Source organism: Emys orbicularis, chromosome 11 (assembly GCF_028017835.1).
Source record: "Emys orbicularis isolate rEmyOrb1 chromosome 11, rEmyOrb1.hap1, whole genome shotgun sequence".
Lineage (NCBI taxonomy): Eukaryota > Metazoa > Chordata > Testudines > Emydidae > Emys > Emys orbicularis.
The window spans coordinates 40,996,628-41,024,447 of record NC_088693.1 but is presented as its reverse complement, the minus strand read 5'-3'; the positions used below and the strand labels follow the sequence as shown (position 1 = coordinate 41,024,447).

The following is a 27,820-nucleotide window of genomic DNA, read 5'->3' as shown; positions in this document are numbered from 1 at the left end:
AATAGCCAATGACACTTAAGCACCAAAACTGAATTATGACTCCCTCAATACCTGTGCTGAGTTTGTATAAGTACATATTCCTATAACATACACATTCAATATAAGCTTCTCTAATTTAAAGCTCTACCTTTTACTGCCATTTCCTCTCAGTAATAGTGAAGAAGTGTCGCTTGTTCTGAGCCCAAAGAAGACTTAAGAAATAAGACTTAAGAAATAAGATGAAAATGTTACCCAGCCGCTATTTTTGGATTTGGGATTTATGAGATCAATCCTAAATGAAATACTTTGATGTTTTCAACCCAATTCCCAAACATCAATCCACATTATAAACAGCATCACATGGCTCAGTTTGCTGGATTTAACCAAAAAAGGTAGAGCAGAAGTAGGTAGTTGAAGAGAAAAGCCTTTCTATCAGTGTGATGGTAGAGTTCATTCCTTATTTTACTACACCATCACTTCACCACCACCACTCACCTGTGAGCTGCTTTTTCAGCACAGGCTGACCTTCACACATTACTTACCTAGAAAAAACCCAGTAAAACATACACAAAGTGTGTTTAACACAAGCTGCCATGCAATCATATTACTGTAGCTCATGTGGAATCCCCATCTCTGGAGGTTTTTGAGAATGGGATGTACAAACACCTGTCAGGGACGGTCCTCAGCTCTGTGGGCTGGACTTGATGACTTCTCAAGGTCTCTTCCAGCCCTGCATTTCTATGATTTCTATGTCTTTCCATCCCATATCCCTCTAATGTTCAACTGTCATCACCTGCCATGCTTAGGTTGTGAATTCTTTAAGAAGAGAGTTTCCCTGTTTTCCATGTAAGTCACATTTTAAAGAGTCAGTATCCATTTCAGAAGATTTAACAGAGATAGAAATGAGCAAGAATATACCAGGTTGTCACCTAGTGTTGCTTCAGAGCAAGGTGTGCAGGTTAGTGTCATTCATGTTCAGTTGTTTTCTCTCTGTGAAATATAATTGTTTCTCTTCAGCCATCAGTTTCTTAATTAGACATTTTAATATCATTTGTTCAGTACTATTACAGAATAATAGACACCCCCGACATAAAATATTATTGTGTCAGCCTGTCCAGGTTCTCCAGAGTATTTTGCTAAAATGCTTGTTTCTTAACCTCATCCCGTTTGCAGAACATAATATGAACGTTGCTTTTTTGAATCACGTGAGAGTAGTTAGAAAACAGCCCTAAATCTATATTTAGGATCCAACCCTGCCCTTAGCAGATGGGAGCAGAGGAGGGAGTGGCTCTGGCCATGTTTCTGGAGCTATCCTGTCAACGCAGGGCAGGATACTACAGGAGGGCCCGTGGAATAGGCCGGTGAATGTTGTTCTTTTGGAAAGGAGCAGTGTGCCCTCCCCATACTGCTGACAGCAACCATGATGGCTAGCTGGTTAGGAAGCCTAATTGCACCCTAGCTGACAGACCATGTCCCCTTAGGGCTGTGGTGCTCTGAGCCGGCATTTACTGCTGAATGCCCTTTTCCTTGCCTAACACATCCCCACATCACAGGGCAGGATTTGGCTCTAAGATCACACCACTTAAAGAAATGATGTCCTGTGTGTCAAATATCTATCTGTACAAATGCTGGAATGCTTGGGAGACTCTGAACATTTATAACAAACTATAGCATTCCTTTTTCAAATTAAAGTCCATTGTTCTGCTCTAGAATCCATGCGAACTCATTACAGTATGCGAGTGTACTGCATTTTAATAGGAAGGAAAAGAACCCAGTGATTTTTGTGATCTGGTGCTGCCGTTTGTCAGATGATTCTTTGCTTCTGAGAAGCACAGTTCACTTTCTGCCATCTCTTGTGAGGGCAGCAATTTGTTCCTCATGTTGAGTAATGACCCTTTTTTGGGGAGGGAAATTCTCAAAGAAAAAAAACCAGATTATTAAATTCTCATTGAACTAAAAAAAATCTGCTGGAGTCGTAAGTGGCTTGCTGGCACAGTTCAGAAGCAAGGAAGCCTGCAGTTGGTCAGTTCTACCCCGATCAGTAATGATCATGGCAAACAATGGGAATTGCTATAGAGAGGGCTTCTGGGACATATGGATAATTAGACCAAAACCTCTATAAATTAAAAAAAAAAAATGATTTCATGGACATTTTTATATGAAAGCGCAGGTGTTACACTCTGGAGTGAGTTTCAGAGCAAGTCAGTGAGATTTTTTTTTTAAATACTCTCTGGATCAAATGGCTCAGTTGTGAAAAAGAATGGAGAGAAGTAAAAACAAATCTTTATGAATAATATACTAGCGATGGGCTCAAGCTGCAAAATTCAAATCTGGTCCAGGCTTTTGAACACCGCAAAGTTACGTTGTGTTTGGATCCAGGTTTTTGATTCAGGCACCCCTGACATGTACAGTAGAGTTACATCCCTTACACTCATTTAATGTTAAGTGTTTGTATTTTTCTTTGAACGGAAACTATTAATCCTAATTTTATTTTTAATTTTGTAATAAAATACTAAAAGTTTATTCATATAGGTCCTGATCCAAAGACAGTGGATGTCTTCTATTGACTTCAATGAGTTGTGGCATAGGTCCTAATCATTAGCATTTCCGTATTATATTTTTGAAACAGCTATTGGGGGAAGAGTGGTCTGCTGGTTAGTGCAAGGACTAGGTGTCAGGATTCCTGAGTTATATTCACAACTCTTTGCCTCTGAGGTGCTTCTGTTTATCTATCTATAAAGTAGTTACAATTACCTCATGGTGATGTAAATGTTTAATATTTGTAAAGATGTCTTTGATGTCTCAATAAAAGGAGCGAGAGAACTGGAAATTTATTATTTATTATTAAATTTAAATTAATAATAATTTCAAAAAATCTGTGGACTTTAACAAAGCCTCTGACCTGTTTTCTTTGTTGTAGACTTTGTGCTTTTTACTGGATTGTCTTCTGATACCAGAATACTCCCCAGACTCTCCTTGTGAACTCTATGAAATACATTTTGCATTTGCAAGCATCCAGGCTTTCAGTGGAGCTCTCTTCCAGGATCAGGTGAGTGACTGAAGCCAAAGAAGGATACAATATTTCTGTAGTTGCTCCATTCTTGAAATCCTTGCAGGTTCTTCATGTCACATGCACATTTCATTACTCAGGACTGCAAGCTACAAAGACATGGTTTCACTCTGGTTACAAGGGACATATTATTTAAATAATAAGTGCCGGAGACTGAATCTCTTGTATACATCTTAACAATGAAATAAATGGTGTCTATTTGCTATGTTTGTTTCAGTTAGCCAGCATTATAATAAATATTAAACCTACATTATACATTGAAAAGTAACTTTAATCTGATAATAGCTCCCTTTCCCCATCTGCATGTCCTCTCCAATGGGCACACCATCCTACCTAGACCCTTCAATTCTCCCCACAGCTCAGTGCCCTCTTTGCTGAGTGCCAGCTGTGATCACATGTTTTGTGGTGTTTAGACCTGACCACTGAGAACTGGCCTGAACTGACCAACTCATTTCTCATGCCATAGACCAGTGGTCCCCAACATGGTGCCTGTGGGCGCCATGGCGCCTGCCGGGGCATTTATGTGTGCCCGCCTAGTGCCCAGCAGGGGAGAGAAGGCGTGGTCCCACGCCTGCCGGGGACAGAGAACTCCGGGGCTGCAGGCTGCAGGCGCCGGTGTTCTCGGTCCCTGGCAGGCGCGAGGCCGCGGCTTAAGCCGGAGAGAAGCCGCAGCCCCGTGCCTGCCGGGGACAGAGAACTCCGGAGCTGCTTGGGGCAGCAAAAAGCCAGGAGCCGGCCTTGGCCAGAGCCCTGCCGCTGGAGAGCCAGAGCATCGTCCCCTGGAGCCGAGCCTGGGCTGTGGCGGCGAGAGGGGCTCCCGGAGTGTGTGAGGAGCCAGGGAGGGAGGGAAGCGGGGCCCGGGATGCAGGGAGGGAGGAGGGTTTCTGCTGCCGCTACCGCCAGTGCTGCTGCTCTGAGTATCCCCAGGGTGGCGCGGCATTTCCCCGCCCAAGTGGGCTGTGCAGGGCGCCACCGGGCTGGGCAGGGGGCGCAGATCCCGGCTCGCGTGCGATGGGGCGAGTGGCTGGGCAACCCGAGCTGCCAAGGAGCTGCCCCTTCCTGCCCCCGGACCCAGCCTGCCATGCACCTCCCCCGCCTCAGCCCCGTGCTGCTTGCCCCGGGCCCCCACTGCGCCAGGGGTGGGGAGAGGCAGAGCCTGGCCCCGAGCGGGGCAGCGGGGGATACTGCCCTGCCGGAGGACCCCCGCGGCTCGGGCACCTGGGGGTCAGTGTCCGTCCTCTCGCCTCTGCCTGCATAGGGCTGGGGAAGCAGCTGTCAGCGCCTGCCCCTCTCAGTCCTTGCACCCCCCATCCCGCTCGCAGCCTCTTCACTTGTACCTCCCCCCATCGCTCCTTCGCTGAACCCCTTCCCCTTGTACTGTCCCTTCACCCGCACCTCTCCCCTTGTACCCTCCCCCAGCCCTCTCCTCCAACACCTCCCCCTTCCCCTGCACCTCTTCTCCCACAACCCTCCTGATACCCCCTCTCCTCCTCCATCCTCCTCCGCAAGTACATCACACCCCGCTTCTCTGCCAGTGTAGCGCCCCCAAGCAGCCCCACACCCTCTGCCTGAACCCTCTTTACTAGATCGCCATCCCTTTTTGGGTACAAGGTTTGAGGGTTAGACCCTATGCCTTCCATGTGCATTTGAGTGCGGGTGGAGGAGGGTACTGGGGGGGGAGAGGGGAAGAGCCCAGGGCTTGGGGGGGAGCCAAAATTTTTTTTGCTTGGGGCGGCAAAAAACCTTGAGCCGGCCCTGTCCCACCAGGCGCGGGGACCGCCTAGTGCCCAGCAGGGGAGAGAAACCGGGGCCCCCGCGCCTGCTGGGGACAGAGTACTCCGGGGCTGCGGGCACCGGTGTTCTCTGTCCTCGCAACTTCTCTCTGGCTTCTCTCTTCTCTCTGGATTCATATATTATGTAATATTAAATATGATGTTTTTCATATTATTTAATGTACAAATACAAAATAAGCCTTGAAAAATTGTTGGCACCCGCCACACACTTCTGAAAACATGAATGTGCTACTGGCCACAAAAAGGTTGGGGACCACTGCCATAGACCAACCAATAGCTGTCAGGTGTTAACAGCTTTTAGTTACAACTAACTACCATTTTGGGGATATTTACTTCAGATTCCTCAGCAGGACTTTCAAATAACCAAAGGAGATATTATACCCATTTTGTTCAATGAGTCTAGAGCATGCTGAGGCTAGATTTTGAGAGTTTAATAAGCGATATAAAATTTCATAGTTTATGTACCTTGGTATCAACTCTTAGTTCTTTGATTTAAGGAATTCTTGTAATATGGGACACAATAGTGAGTGGAACTAAATTTGAACCAGCAACCAAGGAATGAAAGGGTTCACATGCAGGCACCAACCTGCTAAGCCATCCAGTCTCCCTTTGTTTGTTTGTTTGCTATAATTCTCATGTAATTCTGCACTTTGGGATTTTTGTTTGAAACGATAAATGGCAAAATATTATGAAAAAAGCTATATTCTTGCAGAATTTCTACTATAGCTGAAAGCAGGATGCACAGGAGACTTCAAAATAAAAAAAAGTCTGAGTCATGAATTTTCAGAGGATAGTGGTTCAGATGAGTTTTGGGGAAGTATTGGGAAAGCACTGGATGTGGAGATGAGCCCAGGAACCATTTGAGATACCTCTCTCTATTGCTATTGTAGAGTAGAAATATATAAGGACTAGTCTTCCTTTGTTTTGGTTTTTTCAGCTAATTGATCGTGTGGAGTTTAGCGGGTGGTGGATCAAAGAAATGAGAACAATAAAATTTCCTTCCCAAGGGACAGTTTTTGATTACATCATTGACCCTGGTACAAAGAAATTTACTCTGTGGGCTGGAAAAGAATTCCAGACATTGAAATGGAACCAGATGTCCCTCTCCAGGTATGATCTGTAATTAAGTAATAAGAGAAACTGCATATATCTGGACAGTAGTTGTATGATTCTGGGTGGCTTGAAAGGCAGAAAGTTGAAGTTCAAGTGACATTAATCACCAAAGTAGCTCTGTAATCACTAGAAATACAGGGCACATAGAGATGTATTGCTATTATGAAACAGCATTTACAAGTGTACAGTTGTACAAGTGTTTAATGAGTTGTGAATGACACCACAGCCAGTCTGAATCTAACTTTCTAAAATCATATTAATACTTCATATTCATGTGCCATTTTTGTGTAGAAGGATCCTTTTGCTCAGTTAGCACTGAAATGCAGCTCTCTCTGGGATGGAAAGCAGCAGCCATTCTGCATGATTAAAGGTAATTTCTCCATTGATTTTAGAGGAGTGGGAAATATGTAGTAGGCAATATATAGTTGTTCAAGCTAGAATTTGGACACTGAACACAAGTAGAACTAACTTCCCATGTGAAAAATGGCACCTTTTCAACACATTGTACTACAGCACTTTGCTGGAGCATCGGTTGAGTATCTTGGGGGGAAAAATGTAATCCTCAACATCCCTTTCTGCAGCTCCTAGGTTTTTCTGAGTATCTTCCATCTAAGCACTTAATTGTCCTGACCCTCCTTAGTCTGATAGCTGACAACCTCAGAGCTCTAGATAATATGGCGTGGCATCAGAAAGGTAACACAAACACATGGAACAAATAGTATGTGGTGCATAGGCAACACAGATTAAGCTTTGTAATATAATTTCTTAGCACTTACTAGTTTTTTTCCAGCGTCATGAGCTAGGTTGTCCCTGGCCCTTATATAGATGTGCAAGAGAGGAGTGGGAGGGAAAGAGTGCAGGGAGCCTTCCTAAGCACGCTTTTGTGTAAGAGCCAGGCGCAATCACAGTCTCTGTGTTTGGAAGATTACAGGGACTACTCTCTCCCTACTCCCCCACCTCCATTGACTCACTTTGCCTGCAAAAGGGGCAGGGAGAAGGCAAATCTATGGCACACATGCTGGGATGGCTGTCAGACATTGTCCCAACTACAATTTCCTCTCCCCTGCCACATTCTCCTCTCCAAGGACACAGCCCACAACTGATGGCGTGTGGGAGTTTGGGGGACTGTGATGGGTTGTCTATAGGGTTGCTAACCCTCCAGGATTGGCCTGGAGTCTCCAGGATTTAAAGATTAATCTTGAATTCAAGATTATGTCATGCAATGAAAATCTCCAGGAATACCTCCAACCAAAATTGGCGACCCTAGTTGTTTACCCCACAAGGTGAACAAAGGAGTCTGAGAGCTCAATTAGCCCACTTTGCTGCATCTGGAGGGTGAATCAAGCTCAATTTGTTGTTAGACCCAGTTGAGCAGGAGCTGGGTCAACTTAATAAAAGAAGGCAGTGAAAGCTACAGAAGGACCCAACATAGAGAAACCCAGGAAAGAGGAGGTAGGCAGTTCCCTTTGTCTGGGAAGGGTCTGAGGAAGGCAGACTGAAGAAGGCTACAGGGATGGAATTATTCCCTGTGTTGGGCCCTAGAAAGGCACAGAGAGGCAGTCCTGAGAGGTCAACATTCCTGGAGAGAAAGGAGGAGCTGGGAGGACCTAGGGAGAAACCAGAAGAGAGACTGTGTTAAGCACAAGCTTCAAGGAAGCAGCACAAGGGGCTCAGAGGTAGAAAGTGGCCCAGGGAAATAGCAGCGTGTTTGAAGGAACAGCCCTAGCTGCTCAATACAGGGTCCCTGGGCCAGAACCTAGAGCAGAGAGTGGGACAGTGTTCCCCATCCAGGCCCAAGGAAAGGTCCAAGCCTGATGTAGGGACTATTTAGGCTGAAGACTGAGCTTAAACTTTGGGTCAAGGGAGCAGAAACCTCTTTTGTATTAAGACTTTTTTGACTTTGAGTTGTATTTTTTTTACCTCAGAAGGCATGGAATTAAAACATTACCTGGCCAGAGGGCCAGGTCACTAGAAGAGGGGCCATTAGTGAGGGGTGCTAGACAAAAAGAGCCTGCTAGACTGTGCCCAGCCATAAGGGGGTGCGCTAGCAGTGAGTCTACTCTTCCTCAGGGACCATTTAGGTATGTCTATACCGCATTTTGGACTGAGCTGGAGCGAACCTCCCAGCCTGGGTCTACCTAGTTGGGATAGTGGGACTCCTGGTAGCTCTTGAAAAATAGCTCTATAGCTCAGGCTTTGAAGTTCCAGCTCAGACGGGACCTTTGGCTCTGAACTGCGCTGCCTCTCCCCCCTCGACTTCAGAGCTCGAGCTGCGACTTCAAAACACTGTCTATACAGCTATTTTAGAGCACTAGTATGAGCCCTGCTAGTACAATTCTGTCTACCCCTGTTGGGAGGCTCACTCTAAAATGCTGTGCCAGACCCAGGGTCCCAGAGCAACCTGAACCTGAATGTCTACACTGCAGTTAAACAGCCCCATGAGCCCGAGCCCTGTGAGTCGGAATCAGCTGGCATGGGACGGCTGTGGGTTTTTAATTGCAGTGTAGACATACCCATTAACTCCCCATCACAGGGCCTGATCTTACAAACCCCTAACTTAATAATCTTTCCTCATATCATAAGTCCCTTTGGTTACTTTTACGAAAGATTATTGATATGATTAAGTGTTGGCAGGATAGGACATTATATGCCACTTCTCAACAGGTGTTCAGAGATGGGGGTAGAGCCTTTGGTGTTCTCAGCAATCCTGGGCTGAAACTGCTGCCAGGAATTGGCTCCTTTCCATGCTGCCTTTTGCAGCATGGCAGCATCAGCATGCTCTTCCTACCTGCTCCTCTGCTCTAACCACACATACCTCTGAGAGGAGTGGGGAGGGGATCATGCTGCAGTCACCACCAGTAGGAGAAAGGAACTGGCTGCTGGCAGAGATCCCATATATGAGCTTGGTAAACTGGTCAAAGTGACAAAAGAAATGGACAGATATAAACTAGAATATACTAGGCCTATGTGAAATGAGATGAGTAACATCAGCACAAATAACTTGGTCAGCTGGACACATCCTGCTATATTCTGGGGTACTGAATGCCAGTGATGTACACAGAGGTGGTGTGGGTTTGACAGTTTCAAGAAGGGCACCCAAAAGCCAGAGAGAATGGGCACCAGTTTTGAAACAATTATAACAGTATGATTTACATCAGAGTTCCAGAAAGTTTCCATCATTCAGTGTCATGCTCCATCAAATTAAACTAGCCAAGAGGATGGGTGGCTACACAACGTAATAGACAAGGTCCTGAAAAGAGAGGTCCTCCTAGTAATTAGAGATAAGATTGCTGAAGTAGGGAGCAAGACACTGGCAGGGAAGTAATTATGGGGAAACAAGGTCTTGGTGAAATAGATGAAAATGATTAAATGTTTGCTGATAAAATAACTTGGAGGTCACCAGAACAGGGAACAAAACTGACCACATTTCAATTCCATACAAATGGAGAAGAACTGTAGAAGATGGTACATAGCAGGAACAGAGCACATGTCGGAACGGACCACACACTAATGGTAGCTAAATTGAGAAGAAAAAAAAAAGATCTGAACAACAAAGATGCTCACGTTATAACATCACCATGCTAAAACAGATGACAACACAACAAGAGTTTAGAATTGCACTAGCAAATAGATACCAGGTGCTTGAAGATGATGGAACAGTAGAAAGGTAATGGAAACCTGTAAAGGAAATTTTCATTAGCACTTGTGGTGAAGTGCTGTGATTCAGGAAGAAACAGCACAACAACTGTAATCTGAGGATATATGGCAGAAAATACAAAAAGACTCAACAATTAAGTGTATACTAAATCAAGCAAGAACACAGACAGAGTGACTTCTAGAGGAATATGCTGAAAAGAACAAAGAGGCCAAAAAGAATGTTAGGAAAGAGAAATGAGACTTTTAGACAAAATGGAAACAGATGGACAGATCGCTGCAGCACAAAATGACACAAACATCATTAGACAGTTGTCAGGACAAAAAACAAATACCAACCAAGCAGTTCAAGACAATGAGGGCAATTTAACAATGAAGACATCAGAACAATTAAATATATGGAGGTGGTACTATAATCAACTACTGAATGGCGAGCCAGTGGTCAATCCCCCAGATACAGAAGAAGGAGAAGATGTGGACATTGAACTAGGGCCCAACAGCAGAATAGAAGTAGAAAGGGCAGTCAATTGGTTAAAAAATGGAAAGGCACAAGGTCCGGATAACATTCCAATGGAGGTTCTTAGGGCAGACTTAAAGAATATAGTAGACATTTTGCTAAGCCTCTCACAAAAGATATGTGAAGAAGAAAAAATACCAAACGAGTGGGAAAATTGTAGTGAAGACGTCAAAGAAAGACATCAGTCAGCATAAAAACTGGACAGTCATTCAATTGCTGTCTATTCCAAGTAAGGTATTTACACACATTATTCTAGACAGAATAAAGAAAGCAGTAGATTAAAGGTTAGGACAAGAACAGGCAGAGTTCAGACTGGAGAAATCATGTATTGATCAAATAGTAACCTTACATATCATCATAGAACTATTGATTGAATGGCAATCACCGCTTTATATTATTTTTATAGATTTCCAAAATGCCTTTGATACAATGGATAGAACAATTTTATGGAAGTTGCTGTGCCTCTATGCATCCCTTAGAAATTTGTGAATGTCATTCAGACTTTCTATGAAAATATGATATGCCATTTAATACATAACAATGAACTGATCGAGCCATTCAAAGTTACTACAGGTGACTTATGTCACCCATGATCTGGTGGTGAATTGGATAAAGAGAGAGACCACAGAACAAATAAGGGACGTACAATGGACTTTGACACAGAAGTTACAGGACTTGACTTTGCAGATGGTATCAGCTTGCTATTCCATACCTGTAGAGACATGCAAACCAAAACAAATGATCTCCAGGCTTATGCACAATTAATAGGGTTGAAAATCAACAGAAAATGAAAGCCATGAGAATCAATGCACAACAAAAAATACCAGTAACATTTTCTGGGACTGACATAGAAGATGTCTGATGTTTTACATATCTTGGAAGCATTGTAAGTACAACAGGTATTAGACATTAAAGCCAGACATGCCTTTGCTACTCTAAATCCAATTTTGAGAAACAGAAATTGTGTTCTTCAAACTAAACTTTGAATATATGACACCATTGTAAAGTTGGTTGTACTATATGGCACTGATAGGACAAGACATTATGGAACGAAAATGGAGATGGCTAGGACATACATGGAGAAAAGGCCTGAATGATGTAAGACAAGCATTGGACTGGAACCCCCCAGGGCAAGAGGCAATGAGGTAGGCCAAGGATAACGTTGAGATGCACAATAGAAGCAGAATTGAAAGCTACCAGAATGACAATGGAAGAAGCCAAGTCTGCAGTAGGAGACTGGTGAAGATGGAAGGCAGTGGTAAACACTCTTATGTTCCTCATGGAATAGGGAGGTATGAAAGTGAGAGTGAGTGAGAATGAACATAAGCAGGTACAATTCTGCTGAATTCAATAGAGTTATACCAGGGCTGAAGTTGTTTAGTGTTTGTTTAGTCACTTTGATTTAGGAATCTTTTCATTATTTACTTGTCTGCAAAAATTATGTGTTTGGCATCTACCTGGAGGGTTGTGGTTTTGTTTTTTTGTTTTTTCTCTCCCTCATTCTAAAATTTGGCTAAAAGAAACCCCTCAAGGTTGACAAGGACTGGGATTGACAGAGCTATGGCTCTTTGAAATCCCTGTTGTCCATTTAAATTTTAATGTTTCTATCATTTGTTCCTCAGTGTAAATTAACAGCCATGGCAGTGTGTTGGGTTTCTTTTCCGAAGTCAAGACTTTAAATTTAATTCAATAGCCTAGATTTACAGCTATTCTATATTTCACAAGGCAGAATCAATAATGTGACTGAAGTGAAGAAGATAAAAATTTATGGTATCTTGCAATTTAATGGTTGAAAAGATGCAATTGGAGAGATCATAAATTGTGAAGGAGTTTATGCTTCATTGCTCCTGATTCAGTGCTTGCTGTTAGAACTTGATTTGTGACTATTCACAAGGTGTGATTAATGGTGTGATCGATGCTTGCTTCAGTGCAGTAAAGCAGTTGTAATGCTCTTCATTAGAATAAATAAAATAAATTGACTGAAGCTTTATAAAAACTGTGTAACATTTAAAATCTAAAATGTCAATTTTTTTTCTTGTTACAATTTAGGTTTCTTCAGGCAGTTTCCACCTACATCACATCACTCATTGTCATTCTTTTTGGATATTATAGAAATCCATGTGGGTTCGGGTTAGCTTTATGCAGAGCTTACTGAGAAGGAAAAAAAATAAAAAGTTGAATAGGACTGAGCGGAGCCTAGGATATCTGGTGGCTGTGTTTTGCCATCCTGCAAATGTACATTTATCCTCCTTTGACACATGAAAGTTTAAAGGAATCAAGGCAGAAAATGACCCTTCCATATACAGCTTGACTAAAAACAATAAAAATTAATAGTTTTCATTGTTTTTAAATGGGGTGGATGTATGATCGGCACCGTAGCAGAGACAATGAAGATAAAGGGGCATATTTTGAGTAGTATTTCTTTGGTGTGAGAATGTATGTTGCATAAGCCAGTGCTGTCTCTCACTATGCTCTAACACAGGCAGGGAGATGTGAGAGAACCTGAACAGCCATGAAAGGCAGTGGGATGGAATGATTTTGATATTGTCATTTGAAGAATGAGTTTCAGGAGATACAAACAAGGAATGGTGGTGAGAGGGCCGTAGGATGCCTTATAGATGTCACTTAAGCCCCCCTCAATATAGGATAATTTCAAAGTTTATAAATGTCCAAACCTCAACTTGTCATGTAAAACCGGGGGAGGGAGGGAGGGAATCGTGCTGTGACATTTAGGGAAAATCTCGTGTGGCTCAAACTGCTCTATCTGTTTCAGTCCTATTTGTGTTTTATCAGTCTTGTTGAGAGATTAATCTTGTAATTAGCAGAAGAGGCTCATGAGGTTTCCACAGTCTTCCCTTGTTCTGCCATGCATGCATTTACTGATTTGAATCTGCAAAGAAAATGCCAATTGTAGAGATGCCATTTTTGAGCTGTTGTAGCTATATAAAAAGTAGTGTTTCTACTGTGGCACATGCTAGTTAGTCTAGTTGTCATCTCAAATGTTCCAGCTATTCTGCCGTCTCAGGATAGCGCACTTTGTCTTTTTCACAAATGTGGCAGAAATTCAGGCGTTAACCACAGACCTCTCCTAAATCTAACCTTTGGTGAAATGTGACATCATTCAAATAGAGGAGTCTTTCCACTGAAGATGACCCCCTCAGACTATTATTTTAGGGTGAAATCCTAGTCAATGGGCTTTGGGTGGGTGACATACATTGGAAACAGCGGGCCTGGCCACCATCCCACCCCAAGCTGTGGAACACCTGCATAGCCGCTTGATAGCTGCAAACACGGCCACTTGGCAGCCCCGGGCGCGCAGTGGTGGCTGAGACTTGCAGTGCTGTCTGGCCGTGGTGCTTTGGTAGTGGATAGATGTAGCTGCTAAACCCATTGACTATGCCTCCAGCTCCCCTGCCCATAGGCGCTGCTCGGGGGGGAAAAAGTGGGTGCTCGGCACCCACCGGCAGCCCCGCAGATCAGCGCCTCCCCCTCCCCTGGGGCCCCCGCCAATCAGCTCCTCCCCCTCCCTCCCAGCGCTTCCCACCCACCTCAATCAACTGTTCAGCAGCGTGCAGGAGGTGCTGGGGGGGGGGAGAAGTGGGGTCAGGAAGAGGGGGGGAGGGAAGAGGTGGGGTGGGGGTAGGGGTTTGGAGGAAGGGGTGGAGTGGGGACAGGGCCTGGGGTGGAGCAGGTTTATTACTCCCCCCCCCCCCCAGGATCTGAATAAGTTGGTGCCTATGCCCCTGCCCTTCCATACTGCTGCAGAGAGGGGGTGCAGAGTGCTCCTGCATGGCCTTTCCGGGCCTCAGACCATTGGCCCATTTTGAGCCTTCCATGATCACATAACGTGGAGAGGGGCAGGAATTTCCCTTTAATGACTAGAAGTGTTTCCCCTGAATGTATTTGTCTCTGGCTATGGAGGCTGGCAATACGTGTAAGCTTTGGGAGAGGGAAATCATATGGAAAGGTGTGTTCAGCTCATGCTGCGTTTGACCCAAAAGAGGGTTGACAATGCCTAGGGCGAGGAGCCTCTACTGCCTGCGTGGCAGGGAGTACACCAGTCCTCTGCAGCCTCTCATTTCTGTCCCTTTGTTAAGGAGAACTGCTGTACCGTCAGTGCTCTGAGCCTTTTCCTTTCCTATCGCTACAGGCTTTGGAGATGGAAATTGCAATAGGAAGGCATCTGTAACAAGCTGGCCTTCTCCGCAGCTCCCAAAGCACCCACTGTCACACCCAGAGTCTCTTTCCAGAGTTTATTTCCCAATATAGGCAAAACAACAGTTCCGCAACCCACCCTGGGATAGAGCTCCCAGGGTTCCCTCCCCCTTTACCTTGTACAGGAACTTCCAGCTGCTCTCGCTTCTTGCAGCACCAGGTCTTTATCTCCTCCAGGCAAAGGTGCCCTCTTTTAAACATAATTGGCATCAGCTGACCAGGGACAGGGGGCACTTGCCCTGCTCCCTCTTAGTGACAGCCTGTGACACCCTTCTCTTTAAGACCTTGCCCACCCCTAGGGGAAGCCTTACAGTCCACAACCTAGCCAGGGGACAGTCAATAGAGCCTCATTTTTTTTTTTTTTGATTCGGGTCTTCGAGATCTTTGCACGCAGAGTCGCTAATTCTCCCTCAAGCTTATTAACTGTCAAGATCAGGTGGCCCCTTTTTTCCTGAGTCACCTGATGTTCTGCAGCCAGCTGTGCTTTCCGGATTGTCAGCAGCTGCTAGTTGTTCTGGCAGTCCCCCTAGTCCATAAAACAGGTGCTCCCTGAATCCCCTTCCACAAAAAGCACTGCTTTCACCCCTGGCCTTTTACCTGGGCCCTGTCTGGGCCCCCACTGCCTGCTGTTTGGTCTGCAGTCCTGTCTGGGCTTGCACTGCTTGCTGTTCATTCTGTGCCATGAGCTTTTGCTTCCTGGTACCCTTCTGCATCTGGAGAGTAGCCAACTCCTCAGTCAAGCACTGCTGTTTCCCACACTCTGCGTGCACCCCAGACCATGCTAATTCTTAGTCCAGTTTTATCATCGGATTGATGATCTCCTGGGAGGTGTTGACATCCTCTATTCTTGTTGATACTCTTTCAGCTGCTCTTTATAAGCGTTAAAGAGTTCTGTAAAAAGAACAGGAGTACTTGTGGCACCTTAGAGACTAACAAATTTAAAAATCCACTCCATACGGCTAAATGCAGTGCCTTGCATAATGACAGGTTTCAGAGTAGCAGCCGTGTTAGTCTGTATCCGCCAAAAGAACAGGAGTACTTGTGGCACCTTAGTACTCCTGTTCTTTTTGCGGATACAGACTAACACGGCTGCTACTCTGAAAAGAGTTCTGTGACACCTTTTAGACTAACAGACGTATTGGAGCATAAGCTTTCATGGGTGAATACTCACTTGGTCAGACGCATGTAGTGGACACACAATAGCAGATTTAAAGGTAGCCATCCTGCAGCAAAAAAAACTTCAGGACCAGACTTCAAAGAGAAACTGCTGAGCTTCAGTTCATTTGCAAATTTGACACCATCAGCTCAGGATTAAACAAAGACTGAATGGCTAGCCAACTACAAAAGCAGTTTCTCCTCCCTTGGTGTTCACATCTCAACTGCTAGAAGAGGGCCTCATCCTCCCTGATTGAACTAACCTCGTTATCTCTAGACTGATTCTTGCCTGTATATTTATACCTGCCTCTGGAAATTTCCACTTCATGCATCTGACGAAGTGGGTATTCACCCACGAAAGCTTATGCTCCAATACGTCTGTAAGGTGCCACAGAACCCTTTGTCGCTTTTTACAGCTCCAGTCTAACACGGCTACCCCTCAGATACTTATAAGCTTTGAAGATGACTGAGGACTTCCTCTCAGTCTGTCTCAAGTGGATGGATGAGGTTCTGTGGCCTGCAACATGCAGGAGGTCAGACTAGATGATCATGATGGGCCCTTCTGGTCTTAAAGTTGATGAGTCTATAACTCAAACTTCCAGCTCCCTCCACTCCTTTTCTGATCAACTGTTGGTTTTCTCTGTCTTTGGCCACTGATCTAGGTTCACAAGACCTTTCTTGTCTGCCAGCTCTTGCGCTACTTTCCTCTGCATCAGGGCTGGGAAACCCCACTAGTGTCTTCCTAAAATCACTAGTCATGGAAGATCCTTCACTACCCTGACACGTAGCAGATCTCTCCACCCGCGACCCCTGGCTCAACCTCTGTTGTGGGGGTAGAATCATGTCTCTCCATGTATACATGAGACATGTATGGGGGAGATGCTGATATATCTTCTTTGTCAGCACCCCATTTTCCTGGACAAGGGTGTACCCACATCCTGAGCCCACTAGATCTTCTACAAACACTCCTCCCCAGTCAGACTAGTACCATGTATGGCTGAGCCCCGGTGCCATTCAGAGTGACCGCAGGCTTCAAACCTGGCAGTAACAGCAACCCTGGTAATCACACTCCTTTATTGGTCATCCAAATATACCCAGGCCTGCTATATCTGAAGCACATCACTGGACTTCCCTGGCCAGCTCCAGAAGCACTTCCCCCTGTTTGGGCTACTTCCCATTGATAGCTTCCCGGCAAATTCCAGATCGTGGTATCCCCTTGTTTGGTCTCCTGCAATGGGACATTCCTAGTGTGACATGCCATTCAGGCCACATGGTTCTTTCAAGCCTCAAAGGCTTCTGCCTGTTCAACTGCCTCTTCCACTGGGGCAGGTTAGAATCTCCTTACCCCACTGTGGGATCCCACTTGGTCCATCTTTTTCTCTATGGAGCTATCTCTGAGCATAATGCCAGGCAATGAAGTCTCATAATCTCTAAGCCGCTACCCATGGTTGTACTCCCTCGGGGAATGGTTCAGCCAAAAAGTGGTGCCACTATATCTCCGGAGTCAATCCCAGTTTATCCAAGATGGCAGCCTTCACTACAGGATAGGAGCCTACCTGCTTGTCATTTGCTGCTCGGGAGGTTGCCTGTACCTTGCCTGTCAGAAATGGTGCTATGCAGGCTGCCCAAGTCAATTCTTCCTATCTGCTGCACTGGCCACTCACTCAAAAGTACAGAGGAAGGCCTCCAGGTCATCCTCTTGCCCCAGCTTCGCCAAGCCAGAGACCAGTCAGCCCAAACTACCTTCTCCAGTACCAGTTTAATTTCCCAGAGTCCCTTGGTCCAGCCGCTTCTGCAACCACTCTTGTTGCTGGAGTGAGCCTCCTGCCATTTCTGTGGAGTGGCAAATTGGACCTCTTGCTGTTTTCTGCAGGTGCTCCATCAATTGCAGGAGCACAGTTTGGATCTGTTGCTGCTGTTCCTACTGCCACTGTAGCACAACTGCCTGCTGCTGCTGTGTGGCTGTCTGCTGCCGCTGCGCCGTTACCAACAGGATGTATCACATACCCCATCTTTACTGATCACCCAAACTGGGGTGGAGTGCCAGTCAGTGCTCAGAGGCTTCAATTTCCCCTGGATTCTGGGGACTGATTGCCTACCCGCATTCTCTGCCACATTTTAACAAGCTGGCCTTCTCCCCAGCTCTCAAAGGAAGAGAATTTTCACTCATCCCATTTTACAGATGGGGAAACTGAGGCATGGAGAGGCTTACCCAATTCCATGCACCATCAGCTGCAGAGCCTGGTTTTTCTGACTCCTAGTCCTGTGCTTTGCTCATTGGGCTAAGCTACCTTTCTTGCCAGTGGTGAAAACCATGCCTTTTACACATGGTTTTATTAGCCATACAAGTAGGGCTGGCCAGAAAACAAGAATTCCATTTTGTGAAAAATGTCCAGGTTTAAAAATTTGTTTTCATTCCAGTATGGAAGAAAAAACTAAAACATTTTTGTGAAAGAGAGAGGGAGAGGGGCCCACCTCAAAATAGCCAATCATCAAATGGTTAGGTTACTCACCTGGGATGTGGGAAGCTCAAGATCAAGTCCCTGCTTTGCCTGATTCAAGTCTCTATCTCACGCAGTCCCTCCTGTTGGAGCTGTTCCACTTTAAATAAATAATTAATATTAATTGGGTCTGAGATTGACTGACCATATAGCCTGGTGCTTAGGGAACTCAACTGGGATGTGGGAGACAAGTTCCTGCTCTGAATCAGGTAGAGCAGGGACTTGGTCTGGGGTCTCAGGTGAATCCTCTAAATCAACAGGCCATTGGCTATTCTGTGGCTATTTTCTCTCTCTCTCCTTCTCATTCATATATATATTACATTCTGTAAATGAGAAAACTTCCCAGTGAAAGTTGACTTTCTGCAAAAATTTTAGTTTTGATGAATTGGCATTTTCCAACAACAACAAAAAATGTAGTTGAAAAAATTCCCAATCTGTTCTACATAAAAATATATACTACAGTAAAACCTCAGAGTTACGAACACCAGAGTTACGAACTGACCAGTCAACCACACTCCTCATTTGGAACTGGAAGTACACAATCAGGCAGCAGCAGAGAGCAAAATAAAAGAAAACTAACGCAAATACAGTACAGTTCTGTGTTAAATGTAAACTATAAAAAAAAAGGAAAACAATATTTTTCTTCTGCATAGTAAAGTTTCAAAGCAGTATTAAGTCAATGTTCAGTTGTAAACATTTGAAAGAACAACCATAATGTTTTGTTCAGTTACGAACATTTCAGAGTTACATTCCCGAGGTGTTTGTAACTGTGAGGTTCTACTGTATTGGCTATGTCAGCAGTAACTAACAGCGAGTATGTTGAAGAACACCACTACTGAACCTGCTCTTGCTGCTTTTATGGTAGGTGTGGCTGTTAAGAGGGATGCCCTTTCTTTTGCTGCTGCTGCTGTTGTAATCTTGAGGTGGGCTGGCAGGTTTACTGCCAGAGTCTATTTCTTTGTTTACCAAGGAAAAGGAGCACAGTTTCAGTCAAAGTGCAGGTGTGGGTAGTCATTGGATTTTTACAGTTCCTGTTTGATAGCCACAGGCCTCATGAAAGAGCCTGCTATTACTACTAGTATATGATCCTGCTGTTACCTTCTGATGAAGTGCTTCTTCCCCAAGTGAGCAAATGATTGTAGAAACATGTGTTTTGTTGGTTTTTTTCCAGAAGAACATAACAGCAACATAAGAGAAAACATCACATCTGTGCTGTAACCCCTTATTCCTTTAAAACCTTTCTCCCCTGGCTGTGTTTTCAGTGACTGGGAATGTACAGTCCTCTTTGCTAGTCCTTGAATTATAGGTATTCCAGCGGACAACGGAGGCATTCACAAACATGTACATACATATATAGGCATTGGCATTCTGCAGCAGATCAATGGAGCTATTCTAGTCTTATTTTACATCTCTGGGTCATTCATGTGGTTTTTCGCCTTCCTCCGCAGCATAGGGCAGGGGTCGCAGGCTGGAGGATTCTCTGCGACTTAATTTAAAGACTTCAAGGGAAAGTGGGTGGGTCAGCTTTTGTGGCCTGCATCATGCGGGAGGTCAGACTAGTTGACCATATTGGTCCCTTCTGACCTTAAAGTCTATGAGTCTATGAGTCTATGTAGATAGAGAACACAACCAGTCTGAATAATAGTGATGATGTGAGGTCATTTAAGAGGTAGAACCTCACCCCTTTCAGAAAAAAAATGCAAATTCTTATTTCTTTAACTTAGCTTTCCTGCACTCAAAATCTCCAGATAATGAGGTGGAAGAACAGGAAGAAATAAACAAAGCCCTTATATTTAACCCTTGACTGGCACTCAGATGCCCCAGTGGTGGGTGTAACAAATATGGAGAAAGATTAGATAAACTTAAAAGGAGGGAAATTAGAGACTCCAGAACAGCCTTTTCCCAGAAATGTGTTTGTACAACTCCCACTGTACTTCAGTTGAGTAAACATGTTATGTTAAGCCTAGAAACATTAGTAGTATTGCTGAGGCCAAAAATGACTCATTACCTGCCTTGGGAGCAAGTCCTGTTTAGGTTGCTGAGACGTGAAATGTGTATAACACTCCAGATATTTGGAAAGGAAGTTCTTGGTGTTACCAGAGCTATAATATCTGCTGTGGCCTGACTTTTCATTTCAAATGTCTTCTTGATGTGCAAATTGTTAAAATGGCTATGCCAAAAATGCCAGCAGGTTCAGCTTGTCTAAGCATTGTATCCTCAGTGAAAACTGAAGGCAGGCATTAGTGTATGGACAATATTGACATTCAAGGATTATAGTAGACAAGTGGAAAAAGTTCATATGAACAACTGCTTTTTGGAGGAATATGAGAGATGGCAAATTTCAGAATAACGGAAATACCAGATGGTCACAATAGTAATCCATAACATAGACTTAGAATTTAGAGATGGAAAAAACTCATTCTAATAATTCACTATTAATCTCTGCAGCATACTTTCTAGTACTATAGTTTTAAATGTCCCAATGTGATGGGGCTTCTACTACTTCCACTGAGGGGAATTATACAGCCTAATATATCTCACTCAACTTTTTCCTAATATTTCGTTTTTCCCTTTCTTAATTTAAAATCATTACTTCTAATTATACCCCCATTTACCTCACAATTTTTTCCCCTTCCATGGTATCAACCTCTTTCAAACAGCTGTGAAATACTTTGATCATGTCCTCTCTGTTGTTTCTTAGCCAAACTAGGCACATTACATCTGTCCTCATAAAAATCTCACTAATCTGATCATTTTTGTTGCTTTTCTCCAAATCCATGTGCGTGTGATAATTGATAATATATTTTTGGTAATGTGGTGCTCAGAACTGAATGAAATAGTCCAACAGCAGACAAACGAGAGATGGACAGAGAGACACTGTTAGCTCCCTGCTCCAGGGCATGATATATTTGAGTAGCACAGTTCCAAATCACATCAGTCAGACTGGTCATGCCTGTGATATCCACATTTGACCTTTCACTAGCATCCACTTTCCCCACCTAAATTCCTAATAATTTCTCCCTCCCTGACTCCGTACACCCTCCTGCTCAATATCACTAAGTTAGCAATGAGTTATACAGTATGTAATGCACATACGACAAACCGTTTGAAAGAATATCTTCCCCTCCTTTTTGTCTGGTTCTCTGTGTCTATGTCTAGAATCTACCACAGTTCCTTCTAGATCCCTCACAGTTCATTAGGAGGTTGCTCAATTTATTAGGAACCAATCATGCATTCATACATTCGTCCATCTGAAGTGCACTTTTAAATGTTAGACTATACACTAATCAAGTTGAACATGATAATGAGAGCATGTTCACATTGTTAAGGTAAATGACCCAATGCACTCAGAGTGAAGACATATTTGAACTACAATTTGTGCTTTTCATTGGAATATTGAACATTCCTGGGAACTCTGAGAGCGTTGTTTTGTAGCTGCCTTGCAAATGTGTGATTATCATTACACTGCTGGTAGGACACTGGCCATTTCATTATTGCTTTGTGATACATTTCTAGTTGCCGCTGTCTGAGGAGGATTCTGTGGTGAATTGTACGTAAATTGTACTATAAATGCCTCAGTGCTGCACGCGCGCACACACACTTCACATTTTTACAAGTAGAAATGTCACAATGGTGAGTGGTACGGCCCACGTGCAGAGATTGGATGCTCTAGGCCTGCGCACATTGAAATCAGCAGGTGTTTTACCATTAAATTCATTGCAAACAAGATTGGGGCCTACGGCTGTGTGAAATGAAAAAACAAAAGGGTTGGAAACGAAATATATTGTCAGAGACATTAGGGGCATAGGGCAGATAGAGTAGGCTGATCAGAAGTTTCTCTTCTGCATGTTGAATGGGATCTGTCCTGGGATAACGATTTGACTGTAGGGAAGTGAGATCTCAGAGGCAGATATTTCAAATTACAGGGGAGAACCTAAAATTGATTTGTGTTAAATAAGGAATTCCTCTCTGGGAGTCTCATGTGAAACACTGGGCTACTTAGGTGAGTAATGGGCCTGATCCTGCAGCCCATGGATTGCTCAGGTGAGCAAAAGTGGCAGGATTGGGCCCTCGGGTCTGTAGTCTTGTGTCAGGAAGCTCAAACAGATAGGACTTGCACAGTGTGTTCTGTACTTTGGGTAGTTTATTACTGAGCACTTTTCACTTGGGACAATTTCAGGTGATCCCGAGACTGCCTAATGTCAATAAATTCTAGTACAGAACAGGGCCTTAGTACAGTAGTCGCTTGTTAGTCCAGGGGTCTGTATGGTGCTCTCATTGAGGCTTCATGGCCCCAAGGGGGGTGTAGGGAGTTGGGGTGGAGGTTGACATAGCTCCTGAGCCATGCTGCCCTGCTCAGGCAGGGCATGTAGGTGCCTTCAACTTAACCAATACTCCTCTGTTCTTACAACAACACACCTTGTGATAGTAAGGCCAGAAATTTTATCCCTTCATTTTAAAGAAAGCAACTGTACAGGGAATTAATCTTTATTGTGGACTCAGCCCTTTTGTGACTTTTGAATACAATAGCTACAATGTTTGGTGGCTGGTTTTTGTTTGTTTCTGTTTTTTGCAAATGCTATAATTTACAAGATACTTTCATTGGTTTATATTGTTGTAGCTGTGCCACTTGTAGTCTTAACTGGAAATGACCTAAGAAAAATAGGCATTGTGCCAAAGCTCCTAGGGATATTTATATGTCAGTAAAATCCAAACTGGAGGAGGCATTCTCAAACAAGCTTAAAATGTTGATGAAGGTGATAGGAAGCCAAACCCAGCCTGGAGTCAGTGAGAGGAAGAGGGTGTGGAAGCTGGATGCAGATTGTACATTAATAAATATTAGCTTGCTTGGTTGAGGTGAAAGGATTTGCACAGCAAAGTAAAATAACTTTATTTGTGATATTTCCAAGGAATGGGGGCAGTATGCAAAGCCCAGATGCTCTTGTCAATGTCCCCTCCCCGGAAAGCCAGCAGCATCCATAGTGAGCAACTGCAGTGCTGTCAGTAAGCCATATTTTCCCACATGGCTGGACTGAAGAACAGTTTTATATAAGGGGCTGTGCTGTTCGTGAGGCATGCAGCCCCATTTCCATAGATCAGGATAAACTGTAGCTCAAGAAGAACTAACATCATTCACTCTCTCTGCCTGCCAATACAGGATTGTTCCCAATAATAATTTTTCTAGTGTTTCTAGATTTAAATGTCCCAAGCAGTGGGGCTTCACCACTTTTCTTGGAAGACTGTTGCAGAGTCATCTGACTGTCAAAATATTTCCCCTGATAGTCCATTTGCATTTTCCCTCCCTTAATTTCTTCTCAGTAATGTAGCTATCGCCTTTCTGTTTACATCTTTCCAATATTTTTAGACTATTATTTCCTCCTTAGTCATTGCTTAGCAAGCTTAACATATTTCGCTTTTTAAAAAGACTATCATGTACCATTAAATTTTACCCATTTCCTCTGTATTGAGCCCAATAACTTGTATTTGACTTAAGCGTGTTTTCCAGAAAGACATCAAGTATTGATCTGAAGTCACCGAGAGATTCATGGATCATAAGGTTACAAGGGATCACTGTGATCATCCAGTCTGACTCATATAATCTAGGCCATAGGGTGTCCTTGAATTAATTCCTATTTGAAGTAGAGCATATCTTTTAGAAAAACATCCAGGGTACCACTTCCCTTGATAGTTTGGTCCAATGGTTAATTAACATCACTATTTAAAAAATTGTGCCTTATTTTTCATTTGAATTTTTCTGGCTTCAGCTTCCAGCCATTGTTTCTTGTTATGCCTAAAGAGTCCTTTAGTACCTGGTATTTTCTCCCCATAAAGGTATTTATACATCATAATCATTTCAATTCTCAATCTTCGTTTTGATAAACTAAACAGATTGAGCTCTTTCAATCTCTGATTGGTAAGGTATTTTTTCCATTCCTTGGACCACTTCGGTGGCTCAGAATATATTGGGGGAAAACAATCCCTTCCTGACCCTTGCATGTGGCTGGCTGAAACCCCAAAGCATGAACTTTTAGGAACATAATACAAAAACCACAAGTGAACCCAAGGATTGCCGAACCCTGCCTTCTATAGTTGCTTGTCCACGTAGATCTTTTTCAGAGCTACTGTTTTCAAGGATCCAGTTTCCCCAACCCCCATTCTGTAGGTATACCCTGCATTCTTTGTTCTTAGATGTATGACTTTGCCTTTGGCTGTATTAATACTAATTTTGTTTGAATGGGCCTATCTTACCAAGGGATCCAGATGGCTCCACCAATCTTTGTGTCATCTGCAAATTTTAACAGCAGATTTCATAATTACTTTCAGATCATTGATTAAAATGTTGACTAGTGTCATTCTTATTTAGAAATGTGCCTCATCAGAATTGTAGTTTGGTTGCCTCATGTCCCCATTCTCCTCTATGGGCTTGGTTCCTCAACTGTACTATATCTCCCAGGACACACCCTGGCCAATTACTCTCATGATGCAATGCTTCCTCTCTCCAAGAGAGGAGACTGTATATCATAGTAGCTGTAGTTCAACCAGGGAGCCCAGCCTATAGAAGAGAATGGGAGCCCAAAGCATCTGAACTGCAACTCCTGTGGGGCTCCATGGCAGCATTTTCATATCACAATATTCAGTTCAGCTGAAATGTTTCTGTATTTGAATTTCTGCTGAAAAATCAAAGGTTTTCCCACTGAAAAAAACACTTTTCAACCAGCTCTACCTTAACCATTATTGCTGCTCTTCTCTGAACTGCCTCAGATTTGATAATGATGACGAGGTCAAAATTGGGTGTAGTTTTCCATTGTGGTTGCACCATAATCATGGATAGTAGTGAAGGAACTTTTACTTCCTTGGTCTATGGTGCTCTTTGTTTATAGCCAAGAGCCTGTCTTTTTTCTTTCCTGCCATTTGTATTGCAAACTCAAGTGTAATTTGCTGTTTTCTATCTCCATCAGTGCTTCGCTAGTGTTACTACTTTCCATTTTCTCTCTCCTATTGAATGCATGGTTCATCATTATTCCATATTTGCCCAGATATTGTAGCTTGCATTTTTCCAAATATGAGTCAACAGTGTGGAAAAAAAAGCACACATCATTCTGGGATGTATTAGGAGTGCTGTGAGCAAGATACAAGAAGCAATTCTTCTGCTCTACTCCATGTGGATTAGGCCTCAACTGGAATATTGTGTCCAGTTCTGGTGTGTGACATTTCAGAAAAGACATGGACAAATTGGAGAAAGTCCAGAGAAGAGCAACAAAAATGATTAAAGGTCTAGGAAACATGACCTATGAAGGAAGATTGAAAAAATTGGGTTTGTTTAGTCTGAAGAAGAGAAGAGTGAGAAGGGGACATAACTGTTTTCAAGTACATAAAAGTTGTTACAAGGAGGAGGGAGAAAAATTGTTCTCCTTAACCTCTGAGGATGGGACAAGAAGCAATGGGCCTAAATTGCAGCAAGGATGGTTTAGGTTGGACATTAGGAAAAACTTCCTGACTGTCAGGGTGATTAAGCACTGGAATAAATTGCCTAGAGAGGTTGTGGAATCTCCATCACTGGAGATTTTAAAGAGCAGGTTACATAAACACCTGTCAGGGATGCTCTCGATAATACTTAGTCCTGCCATGAGTGCAGGGGACTGGACTAGATGACCTCTCGAGGTCCCTTCCAGTCCTATGATTCTATGATTGTTTAAGAGGTGTCCCTATCCCTGAAATCCTGTAACACAGCTACCTGGAGTTCAGTTCATAGATTCACCGGTCACTACTCCATTGTCACAGTTTCTATATCAGATGCTCTTTTTGGTAGAGCTGTTCTATAATCATTATTCAGACAGGTACTCCAATCACTCCCCTCCTTGAGGGGCAACTGCAAGTCGCTTACCTACAGTGGGATCCATGTGGAAGAGTGCTCACAACAAAGAGAGGTTACTTACCTTCTCGTATCTGGTGTTCTTTGAGATGCTTTGTCCACATGGATAACATGACTTGCCCTCCTTCCCCAATGATATTGAGCTGTTATCTGGATTTCTATGTTAGTTAAGGAACTGTGTGGCAGTTGGGGCTGCTCTACCTTTTATAGCCACACTGTAAGGGCATGAAGGTGTACAAGAGGGTGCTGGCTAAAAGATTCTGGGATTGGCGGCACCAGGTGAGTGCCCCTGCACTGGGATCCTTGTGAGTCTAGAAGAAATCCAGTTGCTGTAAAGTTAGTACTTTTGCTATTTCTCCACACTTGGTTTATATCCATCCATTTTTCTTCCTTGTTTTACTTTGTTCTGCTTTTTGTATTTTCTCACTTCCTCTTCCTGTTGGTATATATTACTAGAGCAGAGCCCTGAATCTAAAAATCTCTCCAGTTTGGGGAATGTTGGAAATCCAGTCCAAAATTTAGCAATTGGAGCAGATCTTTAAAGTTTTCTTGTATGTGCCCTTTGTCTTTTTTCACCACTTTTAAAAAATTGTTTAACTTCATAACAGCCTTTAAGATCTCTTCCCAACACCTTTTATCTGCAGGGGTTTTTCAGTCTACTTTTCCACTTAAACTTAGAACAAAGCATTCCAAGTTCCCCCACCCTCTTTTTCCTTTGCCTTTTCTTGTAGTTAGCTCTCCTGCAGTTTCTTATTGCTAGGCCTGACAGCTCAGTTGAAGAAAAATGGCAGTACTGCAGGGCATGATAAGTGCAAAGGTTTGTGGCAAGGAAAATTGTGCTGTAATGTTACATTAGTCTCCTTGCTTGATGAATAGAATATACTGGTTGCTGGACAGGAGCTTTGTTCTGAAAGATCAGGGTGGCTGAGAGTCTGCATTAACATTGGTTGGGTTGTGATGAAATATGGATTTTAATACTTAATAAAAATATTTTTGTTACGTGGGCTGTATAAAAGGTATGATGTCCTTACCAGAGTGGTATAATTAACAGTTTTTTTGTTCAATGGCCAAACCTGGGGGGAAAAGTCAGGTTGGCCCAAAACAATTCTTTTTTGAATTTTTTGATAAAACAAAAACATCAAAAAGAATTTTGTTTCATTTTGTTTGTGAGGGTTTTTTTGCCTTTAAAAATAAAATTTAAGCAAAATTCTAAATGAAAAGACATCTTGAATAAAAAAATCAAAACGTTTTGTTTGGAAAATTTAGATTTTATTTTTTTTAGTCACAATTTGGCACAAATTCACTAAATGCTTCGATCAACTAGTATATTCATTTTTTTGTCTGAAAAATTTCACTTAGCTCTAGTCCTTATCTATTAATTTCCTTGCTCTTTAAGTTACTTGAGTTTTGAAAATACTATAGGTCAGAACATTGTTGGCTCTTAGAAGATTTAATGGGTTTTTGAAACCAAATGTTTTAATTTTGTAATTTCCCAAAGTTTGTTGATTGTTTGGTTTGTTTTAAACATATTTTATGGTTTTATTTTGTGTAGTCCTAGAAGATGTAGCCTTTACCACCAGTAAGATCAGAATTCTGTTCAAAACTCTGCCACAAACGTCCTACAAAGTATGATCTTTGGCAAATCATTTAAGCCTGTGTTCCTCAGGCTAGGTCTACACTGCAGCGGGGTTCCGACCTAAGATACGCAACTTCAGCTACGTGAATACCGTAGCTGAAGTTGCGTATTTTAGGTCGGCTTACCTAGCGGTGAGGACGCGGGAAAGTCGACCGCTGCCGCGCTGCCGCCGACTCCGCTGCCGCCTCCTGCCGAGGTGGATTTCCGGAGTCGACGGCAGAGCGATCAGGGATCGATTTTACCGCGTCTTGACTAGACGCGGTAAGTCGATCCCCGAAAAACCGATTGCTACCCGCCGGATCGGCGGGTAGTGA

General features: G+C 43.4%; 1 pseudogene; it reads left to right on the top strand.

The window, feature by feature from the left end:
- The window catches only part of LOC135885792 (dynein axonemal heavy chain 11-like), a 184,110-nt pseudogene that overhangs the window by 41,553 nt on the left and 114,737 nt on the right, over window positions 1-27,820 (top strand).